This window comes from Bufo bufo, chromosome 1 (genome assembly GCF_905171765.1).
Source record: "Bufo bufo chromosome 1, aBufBuf1.1, whole genome shotgun sequence".
NCBI lineage: Eukaryota > Metazoa > Chordata > Amphibia > Anura > Bufonidae > Bufo > Bufo bufo.
The window spans coordinates 151,407,933-151,435,481 of record NC_053389.1 but is presented as its reverse complement, the minus strand read 5'-3'; the positions used below and the strand labels follow the sequence as shown (position 1 = coordinate 151,435,481).

The 27,549-nt window shown below is 42.6% G+C and overlaps 1 protein-coding gene across 5 annotated transcripts in view; it reads right to left on the bottom strand.

The window, feature by feature from the left end:
• CASZ1 (castor zinc finger 1) overlaps positions 1-27,549 on the bottom strand; it is a 251,035-nt gene that overhangs the window by 136,710 nt on the left and 86,776 nt on the right. Inside the window, exon 1 of one of the 5 annotated variants that reach the window (XM_040430664.1) lies at positions 12,338-12,358. The exons of the other annotated variants lie outside the window; for them this stretch is intronic. The gene's annotated coding sequence lies outside the window, so the exon portion shown is untranslated. Of the gene's footprint in view, positions 1-12,337; positions 12,359-27,549 lie in introns of those variants that run through there. 5 annotated transcript variants of the gene reach the window in all.

The window sequence follows — 27,549 nt, the reverse complement described above, 5'->3', positions numbered from 1 at the left end:
GGCACCTGAAAATGTGCTGCCAATCACTTGATGATTTGTTGTTCGTTGGGTAATTCCATCTTTTATGCAGCACATAAAATCACAGTTTTTGCTCCTGGCAAACAATGTATCTGTATGGGGATGAATGATCGTAGTAACGATTGTTCATCCCCACAGAGTAATGTCTGCTGTATGTAATATCATCTCTTACCTTGGGTCAACGCTCAGGTAACTATTTTGTTCCTGACCGTTGCCTCTGTATCGGACTGCGCCCTTACACGGGACAGTTATGGCCAAACAGTTGTTTCACATCTTTAATACAGCAGTAAAAATGACTGTTTGTTGGCAGAACAATTCTGTGTAAAGCTGCTGACAATAATGGAAACAAACGCAAGTTATTAAAGGGCATCTGTCAGCAGACTTGTACCTATGACACTGGCTGACCTGTTACATGTGCCCTCGGCAGCTGAAGACATCTGTGTAGGTCCCATGTCCATATGTGCCCGCATTGCTGAGACAAATGATGTTTTAATATATGAAAATGTGCCTCTAGGAGCAATGGGGGCGTTGTCATTACACCTAGAGGCTCAGCTCTCTCTGCAACTGCCGCGCTCGCTGCACTTTGATTGACAGGGCCAGGCGTGATCACATTTACATTGCCTGGCCCTATCAATCAAGGTGCAGAGGGATCAGAGAGAGCTGAGTCTCTAGGTGTAATGACAACGCCCCCATTGCTCCTAGAGGCTCATTTGCATATACTAAAACAACATTTTTTCTCAGCAATGCGGGCACATATGAACATGGGACCAACACAGATGCCTTCAGCTGCCAAGTGCACATGCAACAGGTCAGCCAGTGTCATAGGTACAAAACTGCTGACAGATGCCCTTTAAAGGATTGTTTGTGTGACTGTTTACCCTTGACTATTACCCAATGTAAAAGCTCCATTCACAGGGGGCCAACCAACTTGTTATATCCTTGATCAGCGCTCGTTACTGGCAATTATCTACCCATCTAATGTCCGTGTAAGAAGTTAACATGTAGGACTCGTACCACCGATGATGCCAGTACGCTTTGCACAATGGTTTCCTAATTACTATACTATGGGCATGCAACAAAGAAAGAAAATACCCTTATTTGACATTATTAGTTCAGATATTTGAAATAAAAGGGGCTCCGCAAGGCATCAGACCCTCTAACCGAGGATCAGTCTGCACCTATACCTCTGACATACCGGAGCTCACCAGTGAGCCCGCCAATACCAGTGGCCCACCACTAGTACCATCACTTTGATGGCCTATGCTTTAGCCTCAATGAATAAAAAGGGAATAAAACTCAAAAAGAAAAACTTTCAAGGTGCAAATTTGCAAATGAATTCAGAGGAAGAGACATCCTTCACGCTCTCCTCCGTCAGCTGCCCTCATGTTCATATCATATCAGCTTGCTCATGTTTTGAAGGGGGGCATGAGGGGATATTTTAGTCCCCCCGGCTTGGATGACCCAAGCGTTTCTATAGAAACCTCAGTTTGAAAAACAACCTCTGGACTTTGCCAACTATTTTGTCTTCTAGTTTAACAACTGCTTCGCTCACATGCTGGGGACAGCTGGGGGCCCCTGCCTTACAAAAGTAAAATGGCTTTATAATGGACGTCCTTCTAATGCTTTCAGGATACAAAGAACAGAGCGGGGTTTTTCGCCTTGATTATTTTTTTCTTCAAGAAATTGACAAGCACTCTCTATAGACGAGCTGTTTAGGGTTCAGTTCCTACAATTTGCTGGGTGAGCGGCAGTTAACTCCTCCAACAGATAATGAGCTAAACTATCTCAATATAAAAGAAATCTTAATTTCATGACCAGTCAAAACACAAGATGAAGAGGTAGATAAAGGGAAAGCTGAGCAGATAGCGGATGTACCACACATGGACATATCCAGACTGGGTCCTTATTACATACGGTCAGTTTTCTGTATGGTAAATAATACATGACTTTGATTTTCGCTGATTAGATCAATTTAGCAGAAAATCATAGGACAGTCGTTTATTACCGCATGGAAGATTTCCTGGACACTGATGCATCATCTAAAGAGAATAATAGAGTAATTGATGGATTTCCTTCACAAAGCAGACCTTTCCACATTCTGTCCATCTGATTGATCTATAGGTAATAGACCCACGCTGGGGATTACAGGAGACAATATCAGAGTGGGACTTTCTATGCTGTAACGTGACTTTATATAAAGTGAAAAATGCTTATGGACGTGGCATTGTTGAGTCCGTCATTAGATACATGCCATGGTGGTATCCCACTGAGATATAGGTAGACTTTTACACTACTTAGCTAGCATGACAAATTCAGCTCTGCTATTTGTGTACATATATACTTTATTTTACAGAATGTAACCATGTTATGGAGGCTCAGTGGTCCGCACAGTTGTCTTGCAATTGCTGGGGTACTTGGGCTCGAAATTGACCAAGGCTAAAATCTGCACAGAATTTGTATGTTCTCATCATGTCTGCCTGGGTTTCTTTCTACACTCCAAAAATATACTGTTAATTTATACGGTTAATTTATACTGTTAATTTAGAATTTAGATTGTACACCTCATGACCAACATCTAAGCACAGCGCTACGGAATATGTAAGTACCAGGTTGATACAGCTGTTGCTTACTAACAAATCCTACAGTTACGTACACCCATCCTGTTTCTTCCTACCCTTCTCCTATGCCAAGCAGAAGCCTCTGTGGTCAGAGCAGGTCAATATTACTCACAGATAGTAGGTTATATATCCCCAAGGAGACTTATGAGCTGCATTTTCTCCCAGATTGCAAAGTAGAGTTATTTTGAAACTTGGGAAGAGATACAGGGTAGAACCTGGAGAGAAAGCAGCTTCACAGGGAACACCCACTGGGCCCTAAACCTGCAGCTCCATTAACAAGCATGTCAGAAAAGGCCAGTTTAGAAAATAAAGAAAGCACATGGATACAAATACATCATCAAAGGCACTGAGCAAGATCTGTGCAACTGAATATGTGGAAATTCTTGGATCAGTAGTCAAAGCTTGTGTCCACATGTTCTTGTGTCCATTATAAGAAGTATTGTAGTTCATACATAGGAGGGATAAGAATCTTAGCTGAGTCAATCAAATCAACAACTCTACAAACTTAAAGGGGTTGTCTCATCACAGACAATGGGGGCATATCGCTAGGATATGCCCCCATTGTCTTATAGGTGCGGGTCCCACCGCTGGGACCTGCACCTATATCGGGAACGGAGCCCTGCAAAGTGGTGGAGGGAGCACTGTGCATGCGCAGCCACCCTCCATTCATTTTCTATGGCGCCAACGAAAATAGCTGAGCGCTGGCTCGGCTATTTCCGTCAAGCCCATAGAAGTAAATAGGAGCGGCGGCCGGTCATGCGCGGTGCGCTTCCATTCGCTTCTATGGGGAAAGTCCACCAGCCACCACTTTGCGGGGCCCCGTTCCGATATAGATGCAGGTCCCAGCGGTGGGACATGCACCTATAAGACAATGGGGGCATATCCTAGTGATATGCCCCCATTGTCTGTGATGAGACAACCCCTTTTAGGCTATATTTCAGCCGATATTCGCTAACGAGCATTCGTTCAACCCAACTCACTTGAATAGGACCAAGCTGCAATAGCACATAAAGCCCATGGGTGAGAGTGGAAATGTTTCTATAAAAAAAAAAAGACAACTTTTTTTCCTAAGCTTAGACAACCCTAGTCTTGCTAGGGTAAGTGTGCAGATTTGGTGGGTTGATTGCTTCAGCTAAGAAACTTGTCCTTCAACTAAGTATTATATTATATACAACACTTCAGTCTATCATGACAAGCATTGAACACATGGAAAAGTAATTTCTGCCTCCGAGGACCTGCATCGTCTCACCTCAATATTTACTTGCACAATGATATCAGGTTATCAATGGGTATTCACCTAAACTGTATGCTACACATGCTTTATGGAGAATCAAGGACCATAAGACTCAAACCCTGAATGTTGAGAAAGACTTGACCCCTAACAGTAAGTAGGGCACCAAAACGCTCCTGATGGGCATCGTACATGCCCATACGCCACTTTCAGATGACTAAAATTATTATAAAACATCTGTTAGGAACAAGTAAAATGCATTTCTTGGTCACAGGCATTGCATTTAGCAGTTACACCCCAGCAAAAGCCCAGTCCTTATTGCACAGACAATTACAATTAATGATGAACAATTAATACAAAGCAAGTATCCGAGTAGCCTCAAACCACTCTGCTGCCACAGGAAGAGCAAACCACAATCTGGTTTGGCTGCGTATTACATCACTCTATGGAAGAGCATCGCACATGCTATAAAGTGACACAACAATAATAGTAGGAAAGGCTTCTACTGCACCAAATCCTATAGATGCACAAGAATACAACTCAATCAGAGAACATTAATACTAGATCTATTATGGAATCCCAAGACAGTTTTACCCATTTCACCAAGAGATTCATCTTTCTGCTTTCGATCCCCAATAGCCCAAAGTGTAATGTCCCATCCATGGTCGTGTGCCTTGCTGCAGCCATTCACTGGCCTCAGCAGTAGGGTGCCCCCCAGCAGCATGTAACCAGTGACCCTCTGTGAGCACATGCCGCTTGGCCAGTGAATGGCTGCAGTTGTGCCAGTTACCACACACGGGACATCACACTTCTGGTTATCTGGGGACTTGAAGCAGTGGATACGGGTCTTTTCTTAAATTTATTTTACACACATTCCAGGGGTCAATTGACTTTGGTTTGGGGGTTAGATAACTGAAAAAAAATCTAATGTATGGTGACTGTCAGATTCCTATTATTTGCTTGGCAGTACTGCCTTGAAGAGTTCAGGAGGAAAGCTCAGGGCAAAGGCATTTTCTGGAGATCCAGTGACGTACCAGGTTCTCCACGGGGAAAGCTAGGTAGAGGCTTCCGCCTAACAGTGAGCCCAGTGACATCACCGGCACTAATGGGTGGGCTTTAGTGATGCCCTAGCCTGTAAAACGGCAAGGGCAGCGCTAAAACCTGCCCATCAGTTCCGGTGGCGTCACTGGGAACACTGCTAGGCGGAAGCCTCTGCCTAGCAGTGTAAAAATGTAAACAAATAAACCCTTGTCCTGCCCAATACAGCACAGGGCAAGGGAGAGCATTGGAGCATGAAATGCTCCAATGCTACTGTCAGAGGGGCCAAAGGGGTGAAAATGAGGATATGTACGGGTTCAGCTCTGAACTCGGACAACCTCCTTAATGTCTATGGGTATGTGTGCTGTCCATGATTCACTGATGTGTGAAAGAGGGCTCATTCTCAAGAAATACATCTCACTGCTCTTACTGTAAAGAAAACTTCCTTCCTCTAGACATACAGGGTGCTCCTATGGTCCCATTACAATTCTAGGTATGAACAGATGATGGGAGAGATCCCTGTATTGTTCTCGAATGTATTTATACATAGTCATTAGGTCATCCCTTATTTTTTTTGCTAAATTAACCTAACTCTGATAATCAAAATACAGATAAAAGAAAATGAAAGTCAGTAATAACGATTCTTAAAATTTGGATGGGAGGGTATCAAAAGTGAGGAGTGGACATCCTATGACATCAGAGCCTGCAAAATGAGCTTTCCTCGTGCTCATCACCAATTTAGTCCTGACCGCCACCTCCTCCTTCAAGCCACAAAAAAACACCTGGCACGTTCTTCAATCGTGGACTGACAGTATCAGAGCAAAACTTCCAACACTTGCACTTGTCTGCCAGGAGTTGCCAAAAATGAAACAGGAGGAGGAATAGCAAAAATGTGAAAAGTGTTGTCTAGGAATCAAAGAGTCACCACTTCTTTTTTATTTTGTGTTTTTTTCCCCAGTAATTACACTAAAGATGAAAAACTCATAATAAACATCTTGCAGTCCCCACCTGCTAACAGTAATTATAATAGACTCAACAATAAATGGTAACGCAGCATAGAGCAGCATCTTGGGAATTCTCTGGGGTATGTGGATTAGCTTGAAAAGCCTGAATGATTAAAATACACTAATTAAAATTTTGCGTTCCTTGGTAACTCGTCTGCCTGGGCCCCTGGTGTTGGCAAAATGGGAATTAACGTGACAAAAGCAACACAGAGGGGTTTTGTTTTAAATAAAAAAAAATGATGCACACAAACTCTTCCGCAGGACAGGAAGAAAAGCGGAGATATTTGCCTCTTTTTTCACCATTACCGTCCATTCCTACAGCAGTCGTCAGGATTCTGACATATCTCGCGCACATCAACACGTATCCGGCTGAAGAGAAGAATGTGCGACTCCGTAATCCAGCCCCCGAGTGTCATGAACACAAGTATTACCTATTTAACAACATTATCTATATATATTTTATTAATTTTTTTTTCTATATTATTTGCTACCACTGCCCTTGCAGTGCCGAGGAAGGTCACTCACCAACCTGTATGATACTGTGGGTACAGAGGGAGATGCTACATATATACGTTCAGGTCCGGTGGGATCTGCAACAGATGCTTCCTTCTGCAGCCATATACTGTTGTATGCTCCTTAGTGTTTGCACTGATTTGCTGGGAGATTTACACAATATGGTGAGGAAATCTATTCTTCATAAATGATCACTCTCTCGGGTAAATATCTGTCATCCTCAAAGGCTGTGCTGAGCAGAAAACAAGGCAAGTAGGTGAAAGAGAAGAGTTAAATCCCTATCTCAGCAGGGCGCTGGCAAAGGGAAGGCATGCAGCAGGTAGGTAGACTTGACAGGCAGGGTCCACTCTGTGCCACATTCCTATAGGGACCTCTGTGCCAATACAGTAGCTAGAAAAGATTGACTTCAGCTCGCTGCAGTTTTACAAAAAGAATTCAAGCACTTCTGAGTTGCCCTTAGCAACCTAATTGCATCAGTACATTGCACACAGGAGCCAAAGTAACTGAATTTTGATGAAAAGGCGGCGGTAATTTACGGCATCACAAAATTAGTTGCCGTGGCGACGGGTTAATTACATCTCAAATTAACAAAGCAAGTGTGGTGAAATTAAATATAAATCATATTTTCTGCATAAATTATAGGGGTTGATTAGACCGGGGCTATGGGAGAGGAAAAGGTTGTCCCACGGAGGGCCTACGTTGGAACGACTTAAGCCGACTTTGCAAGTGACATAACAAAGTCTCACAATGTTTCTCCCAGGCTTCAGACTTCTCTCAGGTCTGCAGTTATCAGGCATCCCTCGGCCACACGCCGGCCATTGACCTGCTGCTTTTATACTTCAGGGCGTCTGTGCGGCGTTACCAAGCACAGACCCTGCTGTGTGTAATGTGCAGGCTGCGCCGCATTGTGCTATTGTGTTAAAGTGATCTGTGATCTCCCTTTAATACTCGGGCACTATGAAGAAAACAATAAATCTGTGCTGCTGTATTATGACCCGCGCAGCTACACACGGCTTTCACATGATACAAAAGGAAAGGTCGCCTCAGTGTAGAAACATTCCTTGTGTCACTGAATAATTATAACTGTATAATGTTTTATTAAATATCCCTGGCTGAGAAACTGGTATATATATTCTATGTACTCGGTGCACAAGTCAATTAAAAATCAGTATTATAACGGAGGAAGGATAGGGGGTACAGGTGAATATGAAGTATTGACTGACACTGCACGGATTGTGTAAGGACCCTTGTAGAACTCCTGCAGAGAATACAGAGTTAGGCCTCATGCACATGAACGTTGTGTGTTTTGCCGTCTGCAAATCGCGAATCCAAAAAAACACAAAAAAACACAGATGGCGTCCGTGTGCGTTCTGCAATTTGAGGATGAGGTGATATCTTTTTTGCGGACCACGGAACGGAGCACACTCCGTGTGCTGTCCGCATCTTTTGCGGCCCCATTGAAGTTAATGGGTCCGCATCCGAGCCGCCAAAACTGCGGCTCGGATGCAGACCAAAACAACAGCCGTGTGCATGAGGCCTAACTTACATTCATTTGTTATGACTCGAAAGGGTGCACTCTATTTACCCTGCTGATGTGTTCATCTTATAATAAACCCGGGTACTGTGATTTCTCATTACTTTCAACATCCTGTAATAAATGAGAACCTTATGACTTTCTATTACAATTCTATAATATTAAGGAGGGACCACCCAGAGAGTGGGGAAGGAGGGGTGGCCAATTTAGTACGTAAATCAAATCTGGGAGGGACCAAGGGCCGGCATTAGGAGGAGTTGTGTATAGCAAAGCACAAAAAAAAAAAAAAACTATCTATCTATCTACGCACAGTTAGGTTGACAGTGACTATGTTTGGCATTTTAGCCAACATAGCCAAGATACAGTTATATGATCCATATGGGCTTAAAGTGCAGACTCCTAGCTGTAATTCGGGGGTATTCACATCCTAATTGGAGGAATGGTTTAGGAATTACAGCTCTTTAATATGTAGCTGCCTCTTTTTTAAGGGACCAAAGGTAATTGGAAAATTATCTCAAAAGCTATTTAATGGGCTGCATGGGCTATTCTCTCGTTAATCCATCATCAATTAAACAGGTAAAAGGTCTGGAGTTGGTTCCAGGTGTGGTATTTGCATCTGTGAACAACATGTGGTCAGAGGAGCTCTCAATGGAAGTGAAACAGACCATCATTAGGCCTCATGCACACGGCTGTTGTGCTGCCGTTCCGTGCATTAGGGATGGCAATTTGCGGTCGGGCAACATCTGTGCAGCGGCTGGGACGGATTGAGACCCATTCAACTTGAATGGGTCAGTGATCCGTCCACACCGTAAAAAAATAGAACATGTTCTGTTTTCTTGCGGTGCAGAGGCACGGACAGAAACACCACAAAAGCACTTTGTAGTATTTCCGTGGGCTTCCGATCCGTGCCTCCGTTCTGCACCGCATCTCCCGGATCGCGGACCCATTCAAGTGGGCAACGGCTGTGTGCATGAGGCCTTAGGCTGAGAAAAAGAATAAAAATTTTAGGAGTGGCCAAATCAAAAGTTTGGTACATTCTGGTAAAACAAAAAGGCTTGGGAACTCAAAAAGGCCTGGAGTTCCATGGAAGACAACAGTGGTGGGTGATGGCAGTATCCTTTTCATGGTGAAGAAGAACCTCTTCACTCTCCAGGAAGTAGGTGTATCAGTATCTAAGTCTACCATAAAGAGAAGACTTCATGAGAGCAAATGCAGGGTTCACCACAAGGTGCAAACCATTAATCAGCCTCAAAAATAGAAAAGCCAAAAAACATCTAAAGAAGCCAGCCCAGTTCTGGAACGGCTTTCTTCGGACAGATAAATATAAGATGAATCTGTACCAGAATGATGGGAAGAAGAAAGTATGGAGAAGGCTTGGAACGGCTCATGATCCAAGGCACACCACATCCTCTGTAAAACATGGTGGAGGCAGTGTGATGGGATGCATGGCTTCCAATGGCACTGGATCACTAGTGTTTATTGATGATGTGACAAATGACAGAAGCAGCCTGATGAATTCTGACATCTACAGGGATATACTTTCTGCTCAGATTCAACCAAATGCAGCAAGCTTAATTGGACGGTACTTCACAGTACAGATGGACAATGACCCAAAACATACTGCAAAATCAACCAGGAGTGTTAAGGAAAATAAATGGAATATTCTGCAATGGCAGAGTCAATCGCCAGATCTCAACCTAACTGAGCATTTCAACTGCTTAATAAGGAACTTAAAGCAGAAGGATCCGCAAACAAGCAACAACTGAAGACATCTGAAGTAAAGGCCTGGCAAAGCATCACAAAGGAGGAAACCCAGCTTGGGTGTTGTCCATGGGTTCCAGACCGCAGGTAGTCATTGCCTGCAAAGGATTTTCTATAAAGTATTAAAAATTAACATTTTATTTATGGTAATGTTAATTTGTCCAATTACTTTTGAGCCCCTGAAACGAGGAAGCTTTGTAGAAACATGGTTGCAATTCCTAAACGTTTCACGGGATATTTTTTTTCAACCCCTTAAATGAAACCTGAAAGTCGACACTTTAATTTCATCTCAGTTGCTTTATTTCAAATTCAACGTGGTGGCATGCAGAGCCCAAATGATGAAGATTGTGTCAATGTCCAAATATTTGTAGACCTAACAATATATATATATATATATTAGGGATCAACCGATTATCGGATTTCCCGATATTATCGGCCGATATTCATGATTTTCAAAGTTATCGGTATCAGCATCTAACCTTGCTGATAATGCGTCCAGCGCTGCTCGCATATGTGAAAACATGGCGATTGGCGCGCGCCGCCATGTTCAGTGACCAAAGTCAGTGGAGAAGGAGGGAGGGACAGAATACCTCCCTCTTATGACGCGGCCGCCGCAGAGCCCAATAAAATGAGTGGGCTCTGAAGCTGCCCGCACCACTGCCATTAATGAATGTCTGGCTAATATTAAAGCAGGGGAAGGGTTTACCGCTGCGCCATCTCAGCTAGTGTGCTCGGCGAACTGCAGCAACCTCCTCCTCCTGAGTGTCCTCCCCAGAGTCAAGCAGCCAGCATAGCAGGTGCCTGGCTACTGTGCCACCAATGATAATTTTAATACAAATACAGGAGGCGGGTGCTGGCTGTACACGCCTCCTGTATCTGTATTAAAGGTTAATTATCCATGGTGGCGCAGTGCGCCAACCCCCCAGTATTAAAGTCATTGGTGGTGAATAGGGAATATCGGCATACGGTAAGTTATTGGCCTGAAAGTTCACAGGTTATCGGTATCGGCTCTAAAAAATCTAAATCGGTCAATCCCTAATTAATATATATATATATATACACATGCGCAGTATATAATAAATATTAACAGGAATGGGTAGGCTAAAGGGAAAGCATTATGGACCAGTATGGAAACCACTAAAACTGGAGCAGGACTAGACAGGAAGCAATATGAGGAGTCAATTACAGAATGGCACAAAATTAGATAAGGGTTAACACTGAATCCATCTAAAAGCTGCTAGAATTAGGGGACAATAATAGTGCGGAGGTGAAATAGACAGGTACTCATACACAATATGACTGCTGGATGGGCAAATATAGTAGAAAGAGACAGAAATGGAGCATCTCTTTATAAGACAGGGTCTGTTTGGCATTGCTGTCATACATGTGCAAAAAATTGCTGCTGATTCTAATAGAGTAAATGGGTTTTAGCAAAGCTACCATATACCTTAGGCCAGGCATGCTCAACCTGCGGCCCTCCAGCTGTTGCAAAACATATGAACTCTGACAATAATCTTAAATTACGTAAAAGTATAAACAGTAGCTATATACATACATTTTTTAATATAAAGAAAACATCCTTAAAATAGATCTGTACTAAGGGTACTTTCACACCTGCGTTGTTGGATTCAGGCAGGCAGTTCCGTCGCCGCAACTGCCTGCCGGATCCGGCAATCTGTATGCAAACGGTTACCATTTGTAGACGGATCCAGATCCGTCTCACAAATGTATTGCAATACCGGATTCGTCTCTCCAGTTGTCATTCGGAAAAATATTTATCTTTTTCACATTTTTAAAGGTCTGCGCTTGGGGCCGGATCCAGCATTAATGCATTTCAATGGAAAATAATGCCGAATCCGGCATATGTTCCGGAATTTTGGACGGAGAAAATACCACAGCATGCTGCGGTATTTTCTCCGCCCCAAAAACTGTACAGTGACTGAACTGAAGACATCCTGATGCATATTGAACGGATTGCTCTCCATTCAGAATGCATGGAGATAAAATTGATCAGCTTTTTTTTCCGTTATTGAGCCCCTAGGACGGAACTCAATACTGGAAAAGTCTAACGCAAGTGTGAAAGTACCCTAAGTCTGTACTTAGTCCAAAGGTGGCCATCCACCATTAGAACTTTTGATCTGGGAATCATTATCTGCACTTGCACCATATCTCAAAGAGGTAGTGACCACAAAAGAAAGAAGCAGTTCATGTTGGATGGAAGGGGGTAAGGTTTGACTTTAAAGAGATTCCAAACAGAGATGGTGGACCCCTGACAAAGCTGGAAGGTGAAACTGGTCAGGAACATCTGTATATTACATGTAGTTTTAAAAGATACTCTTCTGTAAGTATAATAAAGAGGGGGCCATTCCTTTGTTTTGAATCCTGCACTTGAATTGCCGAATCCCTTTGCAAACCAACAGAGACTGGGACAGCAAGGGCCGATCACAAGGCAGTGTTCTTTCAGAGGAACTACTTCCCAAACAGGCTTCCAGAAGTTGGAGCAAGGAAAGCAGCAGCTACACAAGCCGGGACACCATAATGAAAAGGGGAACCACTCTGGAATGAAGACTAATCAGCGAATGAGACCAGCAGTAGGTTGGGTAAGAGAAAAAAGACTTACCTAACTAGGTCTTCCTTTTGTGGAGGTGATATACACAGTAGAGTCACATTATTATGACCACCTGCTAATATCCAGAGTAACCGCCGTGTACAGCACGGACAGCAGCCAGATGGGCTGGGAGTGACTCAGTAAGGTCCTGGTAGGTATCACAGGTATCTGGAGCCATGCTGACTGCAGTGCATCCCACAGCTGCTGGAGGGTGGGTGGGGGAGGATCCATAGGGCGAACATGACGATTGAGGTATTCCTACAGATGCTCAATTGGGTCTAGGGAATTAGTCTGCCAGGAAAGTTGGTACTTGGTAGTCTTGGTCATGCTCTTCCAACCAATGTCGGACATTTCTAGCCATGTGACATGTCGAATTGTCTTGCTGGGGGATCCCATCTGCCCCAGGGAACATAATCAGCATTTATGGGTGTACGTGATCTGTAAGGATGGATTCATACCCAAATTGGCTGAGAGTATCTTCCCCAAGAATGAGAGGGACCAGAGAATGCCACAAAAACATTCCCCAGACCATAACGCTGCCACCACCAGCATGTTCTTCAAGCAATCAATCTATATATAGAAAAAAAGCAACATGGCACTTACCATAAAGTGTCTTCTTTTATTTATTCTACAATATGCAAAAACAGGATAGGAGGAATAAAAGAGGAGCACAGGCGGCCTACTGCCGTTTCATATCACCAGACACTTTCTCAAGGCCTTTTTTAAGGCATGATCGCAGGGTGTTTGTTCTCTGATGTTTCTCGCCTGACATGCCAACAACGATCTATTCACTGAAGCAGAAAACGGGACTTATCAGAGAAGGCAACACTTTGCCAATCGCAGAGGTCCAATTCCAATACTGCTGTGACAATTGAAGCCCTTTCTGCAGATGAAACTTTGTAAGCAGAGATTAGCAGAGGTGCAGACACACGTCTGGTAGTCCGAGCCCCTGCTTCACTGTGGCATCGGTCCGCCCTCATGCACCTTCATAGCTGACATTCACCTCTCATCAGTGGCACGTGGTGCTCCACAGTATCCAAATTGCTTATTCACAATGGTACCATTTGTCTACTCACGATACACTTTCACCACAGCAGCACGAGAACTGGTCCCAAACTGCGCAGTTTCAGAAATACTGTCACCCTTGTCTCGAAAGCCAATAATAATCCCTTTTTGCAACTCTGATAAATCTTCCCTTTTACCCATGACAGCAACAAGGGATATGTGTGCAGACCGCCTATAGCACACCTTAGATACCCACCAAGCCAGGTCCCCGCACAGGACTTTCTTCATGATCTATGCGCCGACATCAAAAGTAGGAAGTAGTCATAATAATGTTACTCAACTTTGTATATGGTTACTACCTTGTATGAGGAACAGTACAAGTGCGGATAGAGGTTCCCAGAGTGGAAGTGGTCACCTCTGCACTAAGTACAGGTTTATCTATTTAAACTATGCTTCTTCATATTTTAAAATGAGGGTATATTGTTACTGTCTCTTACCTATAGGTATTTTAAGAGTGCTTCAAGATTATTGCCAGAGTTTATCTGTTAATGGTTTGCATTGAGCCCAGAATCTTCAAGTTATACAATGGCATCAGGATGGATAGAAGATAGATAGATAGATAGATAGATATATAGATAGATAATAGATATTAGGTAGATAGATAATAGATAGACAAATAGATAGATAGATAGATAAATGATAGATAGATAGATAGATAGATAGATAGATAAATAATAGATAGATATGAGATAGATAGATAGATAGATAGATAGATAGATAGATAGATAGATAAATAATAGATAGATATGAGATAGATAGATAGATAGATAGATAGATAGATAGATAGATAGATACCGTAGATAGATACAAGATACATAATTGATAGATAGATAGATATTAGATAGATAGATAGATGATAAACAGATAGAAATATAGATAGACAGATATATATATAAAAGATAGATAGATAGATAGAAGATATTTTGATGTAGATAGGCAGACAGAAATGTAGATAGACAGATAGATAGATAATATATAGATAGATAGATAATATATAAATAGATAGATAGATATAGATAGATAATAGATATATAGATATGAGATAGATAATTGATAGATAGATAGATAAATAATAGATAGATATGAGATAGATAGATAGATATAAGATAGATAGATAGATAGAAGATAGATAGATAGATAGATATATAGATAGATAATAGATATATAGATATGAGATAGATAATTGATAGATAGATAGATAAATAATAGATAGATATGAGATAGATAGATAGATAGATAGATATAAGATAGATAGATAGATACTGTAGATAGAAGATAGATAGATAGATAGATAGATAGATATATAGATAGATAATAGATATATAGATATGAGATAGATAATTGATAGATAGATAGATAGATAAATAATAGATAGATATGAGATAGATAGATAGATAGATAGATAGATAGATAGATAATAGACAGATAGAAATGTAGATAGACAGATAGATAGATAATAGATAGATAGATAGATATGAGATAGATAGATAGATAGATAGATAGATAGATATATGAGATAGATAGATATTAGATAGATAGATAGATGATAAACAGATAGAAATATAGATAGACAGATATATATATAATAAATATATAGATAGATAGATATAAGATATATAGATGTAGATAGACAGATAAAAATGTAGATAGATAGATAGATAAATAATAGATAGATAGATGATAGATAGACAGATAGAAATGTAGATAGATATGAGATAAATAATAGATATATAGCTATGTTGATAGACAGACGGATAATAGATAGATATGAGATAGATAGAAACTTGATAGATAGATAGATAGATAAATAGATAGATACCGGTAGTTATTTTAAGAGTGTTACTTCAAGATTATTGCCAGAGTTTATCTGTTACTGCAATGGCATCAGGATGAATAGATAGATAGATAGATAGATAGATAGATAGATAGATAGATAGATAGATAAATATTTTTTTTTTCTTTTCTAGATCGATAAATAGATAGATAGACAGATAGAAATGTAGATAGATAGATAATAGATAGATAGATGTGAGATAGATAGATGTAGATACTCAGATAGAAATGTAGATAGATCCACCAAGGGATCCCAGGCAAGGCAAAGCCCCAAAATCAACTTACTAAAACCCAGCCCGACCAGATAATCACCCCACACAACCTCACAAAAACCGGGATCAGGAACACAGTAAACAAGAAACAAGAGGAATACGTCAGTGAATGGAGGAAGGAGGTGAGAGCATCCCAGAAGCTGACGGTGTACCAGAGCCTGCAGAGAGACTACAAACTGGCCCTATATCTGGAAAATCCTGAGCTGCTACAGACTGAGCGCCCACAGCCTGGCCATAGAATCTGGACTGCATCGACAGAGCTACATGACTAGAGAAAGCAGACTGTGCCAGCAGTGCCACCTGGAGGCGGTGGAGGATGAGGCCCACTTCCTGATATACTGTCCCAAATACTCAGCAGTGGGGGACATCCACTTTAGGAGACTGTCTGATCTCTGCCCAGACTTCAGCAACATGGAGGAGGAGGAGAAACTGACCATCCTGCTGGGAGAGGAAGAGAAAACTGTGGACATAGCAGCACAATATATCAGTGCCTGCCACAAACTGAGAGGAGCCTGATATGCCATGGACTCCTATACCCTGACCCGGAGTTTGTCCCACCCCTCCCCCCGTCATGATACGCCACAGACTCCTATACACCGACCCCGGGTGTGTCCCCATTTCTCAACCCCTTTATTTCCCACATGCTTTGGCAATACTAATGTATAATTTAGACCTGCCAATAAAGCTTATTTGATTGATTGATTGATTTGATTGATAGACAGATAGATAATAGATAGATATGAGATAGATAGATAGTTATTTTAAGATCACTTCAAGATTATTGCTAGAGTTTATCTGTTACTGGTTTGCATTGGGCCCAGAACCTTCAAGTTATGCACTGGCATCAGGATGAATAGATAGATAGATAGATAGATATGAAAAAGATAGATATGAGATAAGATAGATAATTGATAGATATATAATAGATAGATGATTGATTGATTGATAGATAGTTACATAGTTGATACGGTTAAAAAAAGACATGTCCATCAAGTTCAACCATGGGATAGGTGGGGGACGCGAATCCCAGAAGGAAGTGAGACTCAGATTTCTACACATTTTCATAAGCATTAAGAATTCATCTAAACCCTTTTTGAAACTGTCCACTGTTCCTGCTGTGACCACGTCTGGAGGTAGACTATTCCACAGATTCACAGTTCTTACAGTAAAGAAGCTTTGATGCTTCTGGAGACTGAACTTTTTCTTCTCCAGTCGGAGGCAGTGCCCCCTTGTCTTTGAGGGCATTTTACATGGAACAGTTTTTCACCGTATTTTTTTGTATGGCCCATTTATATACTTGTACAGGTTAATCATGTCCCCCCTTAGACATCTCTTCTCAAAACTAAATAAATTCAATTTTTTTAATCTTTCTTCATAACTAAGACCCTCCATGCCCCTTATCAGTTTAGACGCTCTCCTCTGTACTTTTTCCAGCTGCAGTGCATCCTTTCTATGTACTGGTGCCCAGAACTGGACTGAGTATTCCAGATGAGGCTGCATCAAGGCTTTGTAAAGTGGTAATATTACATCCCTGCCCTGCGAGTCCATGCCTCATTTAATACATGACAATATCCTGGTGGCCTTAGAAGCAGCTGATTGACATTGTCTGCTGTTATTTAATCTACCATCCACAAGGACACACACATCCTTCTCTATAAGTGACTCTCCCACTCCCAGTGTTACATCACCTAGGAAATATGAAGCACAGAGATTATTACTACCGAGATGCATAACTTTACATTTATCCACATTGAACCTAATTTGCCAAGTTGATGCCCAATCACTGTTCAAGTCAGCTTGTAGTTTATGGACATCTTCCATTAACTGCACAGTACTACTTAGCTTAGGCCCCTTTCACACGAGCGAGTTTTCTGCGCGGATGCGTTGCGGGAGGTGAACGCATTGCATCCGCACAGAATCCTGACCCATTCATTTCTATGGGGCTGTTCACATGAGCGGTGATTTTCAAGCATCACTTGTGCGTTGCGTGAAAATCGCAGCATGCTCCTCTTTGTGCGTTTTTCACGTAACGCAAGCCCCATAGAAATGAATGGGGTTGCGTGAAAATCGCAAGCATCCGCAAGCAAGTGCGGATGCGGTGCGATTTTCACGCATGGTTGCTAGGAGACGATCGGGATGGAGACCCGATAATTATTATTTTCCCTTATAACATGGTTATAAGGGAGAATAATAGCATTCTGAATACAGAATGCAAAGTAAAACAGCGCTGGAGGGGTTAAAAAAAAAAAAAAAAAAAAATTTAACTCACCTTAATCCACTTGATCGCGATGTCGGCATCTCCTTCTGTCCCCTTTACTGAATAGGACCTGTGGTGAGCATTAATTGTAGTTCAAGGACCTTTGATGACGTCACTCCGGTCATCACATGGTACGTCACATGATCTTTTACCATTGTGAATAACCATGGTAAAAGATCATGTGACGTACCATGTGATGACCGGAATGACGTCACCACAGGTCCTGTTGCTGCACAGAGATCAGATGAAGCCAGAAGGAGATGCCGGGCCGCGAACAAGTGGACTTAGGTGAGTAAATTTTTTTTTTATTTTTTTTTAACCCCTCCAGCGATGTTTTACTTTGCATTCTGTATTCAGAATGCTTCTATTTTCCCTTATAACCATGTTATAAGGGAAAATAATACTATTTACAGAACACCGATCCCAAGCCCGAACTTCTGTGAAGAAGTTCGGGTTTGGGTACCAAACACGCGCAATTTTTCTCACGCGAGTGCAAAACGCATTACAATGTTTTGCACTCGCGTGGAAAAATCGCGGGTGTTCCCGCAAATTTTCCCGCAACGCCTGTGTGAAAGGGGCCTTAGTGTTATCTGCAAAAATAGAAATGGTGCTATTAATCCCGTCCTCGATATCATTAATAAATAAATTAAATAACAGAGAACCCAGCACTGAACCTTGGGGTACACCACTTATAACTAGGACCATTCTGAATAGGATTCATTGACCACACTCTCTGGACACGGTCCTACGGACAGTTTTCAATCCAATTACAGACTATACTTTCCAATCCTATAGGTCTATAATTGCCTGTGGAGGACCTAGATCCTTTTTTGAATATGGGCACCACATTTGCCTTGCGCCAATCACTCGGCCCGGTACCAGTACCAGTACAGCAATGAATAAACTGAGCTCTTCAAGCACTCTTGGGTGTAATCCATCTGGACCCGGAGTCTTGTACACATTTAACCTATTTAACTTATCTTGGACTATATCTACAGTTAGCCAATTGAGTATATTACTGGATGTACTAACAGCCCCAGCACCACAGATATCAGCTTCTTTCTCTTCATTTGTATATACAGAGCTAAAAAAAAACATTTAGTAACTCTGCCTTTTCCTTATCTTCAGTGACTACCCCCCCCCCCCCACCCTTTACCATTATTCAGGGGACCTACCTGCTCTGACCTTGGTTTTTAGCATTTATACATTTAAATAATTTTTGGGGATTTGTTTTGTTCTCTTTTGCCACCTGCTGTTCGGTTTGTATTTTTGCTAATTTTATCTAATTTTTACAGATTTTAAAACACTACAGCTGACCCATCAGATTGGTATTTTTTAAATGCCCTTTTTTTGTCTTTTATTGCCCTTTTTACAGTAGCTGTAAGTCATGGGGGGCTTTAATTTTAGCCGTTTATACTTGTTACCTAAAGGAATAAATTTTTTAGTGCAATTACTCAATGTGGATTTAAAGCTCTCCCATTTATCCTCAGTATTCAGGCCTCATGCACACGACCATTGTGTGCATCTGTGTCCGTTGTTCCGTTTTCCGTGATTTTCTGCAGGCCCATTGACTTTCAATGGGTCAGTTGAAAACTCGGAAAATTCACCGTTGTTCATCCGCGTCCGTGATCCGTGTTTCCTGTCCGTCAAAAAAATATGACCTGTCCTATTTTTTTGACGGACAGCGGTTCGCGGACCCATTCAAGTCAATGGGTCTGTGAAAAAACACGGATGCATACAAGATTGTCATCCGCGTCCGTGATCCGTAGGCTACTTTCGCACAGACGGATCCGCAGATCCGTCTGCATAGAGCTTTTTCAGATCTGAGTTTTCACATCATGAAAACTCAGATCCGACAGTATATTCTAACACAGAGGCGTTCCCATGGTGATGGGGACGCTTCAAGTTAGAATATACTAAGAACTGTGGACATAACTGCCCCCTGCTGCCTGGCAGCACCCGATCTCTTACAGGGGGCTGTGATCCGCACAATTAACCCCTCAGGTGCAGCACCTGAGGGGTTAATTGTGCGTATCATAGCCCCTGTAAGAGATCGGGTGCTGCTAGGCAGCAGGGGGCAGACCCCCCTCCCTCCCCTGTATTAAATTAATTGGTGGCCAGTGCAGCCCCCCTCCCCTCCCTCCCTCGTATTAAATTCATTGGTGGCCAGTGCGGCCCCCCTCCCTCCTTCCCCTGTTTTAAATTCATTGGTGGCCAGTGCGGCCTTCCCCCCCCCCCCTAATTAAAATCCCCCCCTTCATCATTGGTGGCAGCGGAGAGTTCCGATCGGAGCCCCAGTTTAATCGCTGGGGCTCCGATCGGTTACCATGGCAACCAGGACGCTACTGCAGTCCTGGCTGCCATGGTTACTTAGCAATTTTAGAAGCATTAAACTTACCTGCGCTGTCTGTGACCGGCCTGGCGCTCCTCCTACTGGTAAGTAACAGGTCTGTGCTTATAGCACACACCTGTCATTTACCAGTAGTAGGAGCGTCCGGCCGGTCACAGACAGCACAGGTAAGTATAATGCTTCTAAAATTGCCCCCCCCCTGACATGTAATGTATCATAATGCTTCTAACTTGAAGCGTCCCCATCACTATGGGAACGCCTCTGTGTTAGAATATACTATCGGATCTGAGTTTTGATGATCTAACTCAAATCCGATGGTATATTCTAACATAGAGGTGTTCCCATGGTGATGGGGACGCTTTAAGTTAAAATATACCATCGGATTGGAGAAAACTCTGATCCGATGGTATATTAATAGGGACTCCTGACTTTACATTGAAAGTCAATGGGGGACGGATCCGTTTGCAATTGCACCATATTGTGTCAACGTCAAACGGATCCGTCCCCATTGACTTGCATTGTAAGTCAGGACGGATCCGTTTGGCTCCGCACGGCCAGGCGGACACCAAAACAACTTTTTCCTTCATGTCCGTGGATCCTCCAAAAAGAAAAAAACGGAAGAAAAAACGGACATGGATCACGGAACTACGGAACCCGTTTTTGCGGACCGCAAAAAAAAACGGTCATGTGCATGAGGCCTAAGTCTCATTTACATGTCAGTGTTCGGTCAGTGATTTCTATCAGTGATCATGAGCCAAAACCAAGATTGGAGCCTCCACAGACATGAGGAAAGATCTGCACCTGTTCTGTGTTTAGAGCCGCACCTGGTTTTGGCTCAAAATCACTGATGGAAATCACTGACCAAACACTAACTGTGTGAATGAGGCATTCTTATGTGACAGTAGCTGCTCCCAGTCTATGCCCTGAAATACTGCCCTCAACCCAGGGAAATTAGCCTTTTTAAAATTCAGTGTCTTTGCTCTTCCTGGCAGAGTTTGCTTCTTATAGTTTAGGGGGAATATAATTATATTGTGGTCACTATTACCTAGTGTTTCTCGAACAGTAACATTTTCAACAAGCTCTGTATCATTAGAAATTACCAGATCCAACAGAGCATCGCTCCTAGTGGGAGCTTCTACAAACTGGCCCATAAAGTGGTCCTGCAGCAAGTTGAGGAATTTTCCCCCCTTTGTGGTTGAGGCAGAATCATGACCCCAGTCAATGTCTGGGAAGTTAAAGGGAACCTGTCATCAACTTTATGCTGACCTCACTGAGGGCAGCATAAAATAGTGACAGAAATGCTGATGTCAGCGGTGTGTCACTCATGAGCTAAAAGTAAGTGGTTGCTGGGAACCAGCATCATAATCATTGCATCACAGGCCTTGAAAAGAGTCAAATCTACCGGAGAAGAGTCCTGGTTATTCCTAATCTCCTGCATTCTCACCCATCTGCTGATGGTTGGCAGTTCTCTCCTAGAGAGAAAGGAAGAGAACTAGGTAGAAGACGGTCAGTCATCAGCAGGAGGGCAGGAGAGCAGGAATTCATGAATAACCAGGACTCTTCTCAGGTGGCCGTGACTCTTTTCCAGGCTCAGTCTGCAATGAGATGTTGGTTCTCGGCAACCACTTACTTTTAACTTTTAAATGACAGACCGCTGAAATAATCTCACCTGTCTCTAATTTATGCTGCCGTTAGTATGGGTAGCATAAAGTTGATGACAGGTTAAAGGGAATCTCCCATTATGACCACTGTACCAGCCTGTGCAGCCCGCTCTATTTGGTTATACAGTTGTGTTTCTATCTCCTCTGTGATGTTAGGGGGTCTATAGATTACACCAAGTATTATTTTTTCAGTGTTTATATCCCTTTGTAATTCCACCCATAAGGTTTCCACGTCCTCACCCACAATTTCCTCTTTTATATCACTCCTCACATACAGGCACACGCCACCGCCTTTTCTATTGACCCTGTCTTTCCTAAATAGTGTAAAACCCTGAATATTTACAGCCCAGTCATGTGAAGAGGCCAACCATGTCTCAGCCACACCAAGTACATCTATGTGTTCTTCTAGTACCATCGCCTCCCTCATTTTTCTAGCTAGACTTCTGGCATTTGTGAAAATACATTTTAAATTACTTTTACCTGTAAAGTGAATATCTGGGATTTTTGGGTTACCTTGGTTGATGTTTGTATGTAACAGGTTCTTGTTACCAGCAGTTCTATTTTTCATGGGTGTATAGTTCTGCCCAGTCTTCTCCCTACTTCCCTCACTAACCCCAGCCCCCACTAAATCCCCACTGTCCCCTCCTATATCCCACTCTATCTACACTATCTACCCCCTTATTAGTATGACCCCCCCACCCTCCCCCCAGATCCTAGTTTAAAAGCTCCTCCAGCCATCTAACCATTTTTTTTTATAGATAGATAGAATACAAAAACATACCCGATAATACATTTCTAAAACAGCAGGATACACTGGCCTATTCTGATGCAATACAAAGTAAAACACCTACAAAAATATATTAACCTCCAAGTTTAACAAAACTGGACATAAATATAATTTTGTTTAGGGTTCATGGCTCTTCAATGCTCTTTGTGTACTGGGCAGATGGACTGCAGGTAAACTGTATGTTCAGTAATCGCATACAGTGCGTGTTACGAAGGCGACCAGCCCCGGCCACTATTTCACTTATCTTCCTTTACCAACACATTGTTTCCTTTCACACTCTCTTTCCTCTTGGTGTTTGAAGGTGACTGTGAGGCCAATGGGGAATGGAAGTGAATGACTGTAATCTGTAATTACTGTCCAGAGCTAGTAAAAATTACAAGGACACTTAAAACGAGTGCCACTACCTCTAGAAAGCCTGCTTCATTATGCAATAAAGAGCGGTGGAGTTAAATTAGGACGAAGGACTGGCAGCCTGCGTTCTCACATAAAATAAATGGCAATGGTAAATAAACTACACCGCCGCTGCTTGTGTGGAGACTGAGGATTCAGCAAGTAACACTCGGGAACATGGGGCGTTCAATAAAACGGATAAGCTGCGAAGCCATCAGAAATGACATATTGAAACAGGTAACGTGTATTTTTCTTATCTTCTGTCAGGGCCATTTATTCTGAGCATTCACTTCTAACGCCTCTGATCGGTAGTAGCGAGCACAGGAGATATTTCAAATAATTAAGTGGGAAAGACCATTTTTTTTCTGTTTTAATCACTCAATGTTAATCGCTTAGTTCAATTAGGGTGAGACCATTCATAGTGGCTGACGTGCATCTGCCTAGGGTCCACACAACCACGTATGGTTGTAATATGAATCACTGGGATTTGTGGTACTTTGGGGTAAAATTGATGTGTTTCTCTGGACACAGAACGGCGGCACACCATCCACTACACTAACTCCTAGGCCAGTTTCACATGAGAATATTACATAGTCATGGACCTCTATGATGCTGGGAGTTCAGGTGAGGAGACCCAAAGACAGGCCTTACTAGCCTTACCATTCCAAATGCTTATCATCATAGACATCAGAAAGCGCCACTTTATATGAACGAGTCTGTAATACACTAAAATATTTTTCTCTTCTCAGGTCCATTTTTCAGTTATCAAATGTTTTACCAAAGAAAGGATGAAACTAAGTATGCACTCAGGGGCAGATTGGCCATAGACCCTACAGAGAAATATCCCAGTGGGCCAATGCCCAGGGGGCCACCCAAGCTCTCCTGATGGCCGCAGGCCAGGTACATAATGATCTGATGCTCAACGGCCGCAGTTGCCCTCCTGAACATAACTGTATTGCTGTCCTCAGGACGGTGATACAGTTGAATACTGTGGAGAGGGCAGCAGTACTTTGTGCTGCACGGTGGTATTTGATTCTGCTGGGGTGGTACTTTGTGCTGCACTAAGATTTTGCAGGCTGTCTACTTCTGTTGTCCCTGCCTACTTATGTGGCCCCGTCTTCTATCAACTTACTCCCACCTACAACATGGGGCCACTTTTAGTTTTTTTTTGTCCAGGGCCACTTTAAGTTCCCAATCCGCCCCTGGATGCACTGGCTGTCATCGGCCATTTTGGTTTTATCACCATCTGTCTTATTGGATATCAATAAAATAATAATTATAATAATCACTTGTTTTTTCAAACTTACAGGAAAACACTTGTCGGGGTGAAAATGGAGCAGTGCTAAGGCATCATACAACTCAGGGCTGGCCAACCTGCGGCTCTCCAGCTGTTGCAAAACTACAACTCCCAGCATGCCCAGACAGCCTACAACTATCAGCTTACAGCAGGGCATGGTGGAAATTGTAGTTTTACAACAGCTGGAGAGCCGCAGGTTAGCCATCCCTGATACAACTGGTCTACAATATGGAACCATAGTGACAGCGACTGCAGGGAAGTGAAGGTAGATTTTCTGAGCAGTAAGTAATAACTTTGCAAAGCATATTCCTGGTTTTACGAGCAGATATTGGCGGGATGCTCCAAGTTTCTAAATAGCAGCATGTCTAAATTCATAAATAGGAAGAAAACATTGCTGTGGATTTTTTTTTTTTAGAAGGCTAAAGAACTGTAAATAACTCAAAAAGTGAGCATTCCTATAAAAAGGCAGCAAAATATCCTATAATGTGTAAAAGCTCCTTGGTGTTCTGCCCAAGGTAGAAATCCATAAAGCTATGCTGAAAAATTCATGATGCATCCACTGAAATCCAGTGACATTGGCTCTGATGTGCTATGTCCTTGTCCTGCTGATTTCTGGGCAAATGGAAAAGGACGGGCTAAACAGATCCCCCACCACCTCCCCTCCACCTGCTCCAGCCAAGACTGCAGCACCGTGCAAGATGATAACCCCCCCCCGCCACCCCAGATACTACACCAGGGGGTGACCAGAAGTTTGGAGAAGAGTGATGGAATCAGTGTACCTGTACCACGGACCCCCGGGTTCAGAGCATTGCGTTTCCTCACAAACTTGTGCATGATATTGTGATTCACATCGAGAGTCTGATGCAAAATGTTTATGAAATGCTTTCCTGTGGAGCCAACTGAAATTAAAGCGTTTTCCTCTTTCACCCCTCCTTCACATTTCATGCAGGAGTATTATAATAAAACCATAACATAGCAGGAAGTAAAAGGCAGGCGCAGGAACGTATAATAGACATTTATTATAAGAGGCAGACAGATGATATTGCAGGACGGATTTGCTTATTATGACAAATCTATAGCGATCGCTACATAACTGAGCCCAGAGATTTATTAGCAGCGGAGGAAGTACAGGTATGATATCACATGAAAGCTGGGGAAATGGCCGGTGAGATAAGGCTGAGGAGATTGGGACATTCGAGATCAATAGGAGCTTACGATATACAAGAGCATAAATCATGTTATAACCCGGGGCCGCGCAGGACAGATGAACGCACCTTCATAATCAATGGATGCACATCACTCATGACTCCTTAAGAGACGTGTCAGTCATCTGTTGTCAGCACCCCGGTAATAATGTTCTACGGGCCCGGCAGTTAGGACTGAGCGCCGCAGTCAATGCTTCATTCACTCAGTTTCATACATAAAGTGCAATTCTGCTTCAAAACAACATTTCACAGCTTAGACCCTAATAAAAAGTAGCAACTTTGGAAATACTCTTCTTTACTATTTTGGCACTATTTCTGTCTCCATGTCATGTTCACGGTTCATTTACGCAGCTGGCTTCAAGATTCTGCTGGTTGACCCTGGAAACCGACAGCAGCTTAGATCTCCCCCCGTCGTCAGTCATGTGACAGAACTAGGCCCTGTGCAGGTGACTGTACTGTATTCTTGTTTAAAGGGGTATTCCGGTTAGATTAAGCTATCCCCTAACTACAGGATAACTATTCGATCAGTTGGAGTCCTACCTCTAGGACCTCACCAATCATGAGAACAGGGTCCCTGTACCCCCTACTGCCCCCGGCCGCTCTGTCCATTTCAGGGGAACTGCGGGGCCCCCGTTCTCACGAATGGTGGGGGTCCCAGTGGTAGGACCCCCATCGATCTAATAGTTATCCCCCTATCTGGTAGATAGGAGATAACTTAATCTAACTGGAATACCCCTTTAATTGTCTGTATTTCAGATGTAACACCCATACCACAGACAGTTAAAGGGGTTTTCCGGTACTTAGATTACTGGGGTACTGCAGCTCAGCTCCTATTCAGGTGAAGCCTTCCTTCCACTGTGTAGTTTTTGCCAATGATCTGACAGTGAAGATCTCCCGTGATGATAGGTCATCAATATATAAGTACCAGGAACCCTCTTTAAACATGCAAATAATACAGCTGTCTGAATGAGGCCTAAATCCACACTTGCCTGTACTCCGAATGGGAAGATAGGAATAAGCCAGAGGCCTATCTCCCTTAAAGGAAAAGGACTGGGCATGCTGAAATCTAACTGCATTCAGGGAAGGGTCAGGGTGCCCTATACACATTAGATGGTCGGCCGGTCGCATCAAAATTGGCAGATTCAGATGACATTATTCTGATGTATTTTTATTTATTTTACTTCTATAGCACAGACATATTTCGCAGCCCTTTACAGACATTAGGATCCAGCTGTCCCCAATGGGGCTCACAATCTAAGGTCCCTCTCAGTATGTCTTTGGAGTGTGGAAGGAAACCGGAGTACCCAGAAGAAACTAACGCAAATACCCTAGGACCCCAGTGTTGTAAGGCACCAGTACTAACCCCTGAGCCACCATGCTGCCCATGGGTACAGCTGATTCCTCTGCGCCCTCTATAGCCATGTCCCAATCATTGGTAGTTTCCTGCTTTACATGTATGTAATACTCCCAGACTTATTATACAATGTCTCCCCTTTCTCACAGTATAAATTCCTATGTAGAGCACTTCATAGTAATGTCTGGTATTGTGGAAGTAGGGCCCTGATGTCATAATGGGCTTCAGATACATGGGTGAAAAACCGCCAACTGCTTCTCTGTTGTGTTGTTCAAGTAAGAGCGGGTTCGCATCTGTGTAAAGTAATTCCATTATAACAGGGTTATTTAGGACGTAATGCAAAACTGAACCCTATAAGAGGCATCACATTTTGCTCCGTCCTAATATATTTCTATAGGCACAAACAACGGTTCCATTTTTTTCCATTATGTATGACGGAAAAAAGTCATGTCACCTTTAAATCCCACTCTGAATACTACCACCAGGTATCATAGCTTTGCTTTCACGACAGCACTTTCTAATTTACCTGCATTTCTTTTTGGTCCGTTTTTTCATATGTTTCATATGTGACTGTTTGACTGACAAAGGAGAATTTGGATAATGAAAAAAATCATATTAAAGAGTTTGACCAATAATTAATATTGATACAAATGGACAGATCTCTTTTGATTCTCAGCAGAAACTTTTAAAAATGATGCAATTTTTGCCACATATCACCCAGCCCATCAGTGCGGAATTTCTCAGGATGGAGAG